This window comes from Castor canadensis, chromosome 3, assembly GCF_047511655.1.
Source record: "Castor canadensis chromosome 3, mCasCan1.hap1v2, whole genome shotgun sequence".
NCBI classification, from domain to species: Eukaryota; Metazoa; Chordata; class Mammalia; order Rodentia; family Castoridae; genus Castor; species Castor canadensis.
In genome coordinates this window covers 163,162,678-163,164,244 of record NC_133388.1, presented here as the reverse complement: position 1 = coordinate 163,164,244, position 1,567 = coordinate 163,162,678, and the positions used below count along the sequence as shown (strand labels likewise).

The following is a 1,567-nucleotide window of genomic DNA, read 5'->3' as shown; positions in this document are numbered from 1 at the left end:
AGCTTCGGCACTCACAGTCACAGATGGAGGTGACTTACTTTGCTGCAGAGAAAATGCTGTAATTTTTATCAGCTAGTCCTTATAGCCTGCAGGGACCTCCCACTGATCGCTTGTGGCATAGACTGGAAGTGAGGATTCTGGCTAAACATGGGTGGCCGGAGGCTCTGGTTGGTAGCATGACATCTGTCACCAGGTTCTAGCTGTTAAAGCAAAGTCATTTCTCCTCAGGGAAACTGACACCCTCCAGAACAGGTCTGAACCCGTGGAATTGCCAGTGGTGTCACAAGCAGGCCATTAAAGATCTGACATTTCTTCTTATCTACAGGAAGAGATGGATGATGACTCCAAAGAACCATTGTTTCAAATGGAAGTGACTGTCTTTTGATTAGAAAAGCTTTTGTTCATTTAAGTTATAAGAAGAATTTTGTTTTTTTGAACAAAAATTTCCCATCATGAGCTATGCCTGGATTGATAGGGGTTTACAAGTTAATGAATTGCTCACCTACACTCCTATATTTATTGTCACGAGACAAGTGTAGGAGTATTCCATGCTCAAGAACGAGGGATTGCAGTGACAGCAAATCTGACTCCATGAGGCAGAGACTTTGACTTGGGGAAATAAATTTTTTCCCATTATCTAGGAGCTTAACTCATCTGAAGATAAGGTAAGCAGAGATATTTACAAGACCATAAAAAAGACCAGGCCAGGTGTGGTGGTACATATCTATAATCCCAGAATTCTGGAGGCTGAGGAAGGAGAGTTTGGGGCCAGCCTGAAAAAAACAACCCTCCTCCCCCAAAACCATAGCCTCCTATGCATGGGGCCCTGGGTTCAATTCCCAACACACACAAACACACACACACACACACACACACACACACACACACACACACACACAAAAGACCTTCTTCCCAAAATTAGCATGGTTTAGTATCCAAAGAAACTTTCATTCTACCACTCTCCAACCTTTTCCAGAAGAACAGATTTTGTGGAGCTAGGGTTTGAGCTCAGGGCTTTAAGCTTGCAAAGCAGGCATTCCACTGCTTGAGCCACACCTCCAGGCCATTTTACTCAAGCTATTTTTGGAGATAGGGGTCTAATGAACTATTTGCCTGGGCTGGCCTCAAACCACAATCCTCCAGATCTCAGCCTCTCAAGTAGCCAGGATGACAGGCATGAGCCCAGCTGGAGATGGCTTTTTGAAATGCTCACTTCGGTGGCACATATACCAAAATTGGAGCCATACAGAGAAGAGTAGCATGAACCCTGGGCAAGGGTGGCATGCAATTTGTGTAGTGTTCCATATTAAAAAAAAAAAAGAAATGGTCTTTTGCTTTGATTTTTTTTTTTTTTTTTTGAGTCAGAGTGTGGTTATGTAGCATAGCTCAGGCTGGCCTTCAACTCAAGATCCTGTCTGAGCCTCCCAAGGACTGGGATTAGCTGCTCCTGGCTCTTGGTTTTGTTCTGAATACAGTCACTTTATTCTACTTACACCGTTGTAAATAGGAATTACTTCTTAGCAGCTGAACCTCTCCGAGAAGATGGTTTAAGCAATAGTAATGGACA

The 1,567-nt window shown here is 43.5% G+C and overlaps 1 non-coding gene across 1 annotated transcript; it reads left to right on the top strand.

The window, feature by feature from the left end:
* Window positions 1-1,205: 1,205 nt before the first annotated feature.
* LOC141422063 (U6 spliceosomal RNA) lies at window positions 1,206-1,311 on the top strand. The gene has a single exon (XR_012446725.1). It is a non-coding gene; the product is annotated as a U6 spliceosomal RNA (small nuclear RNA).
* The last annotated feature ends 256 nt before the right edge of the window (window positions 1,312-1,567 follow it).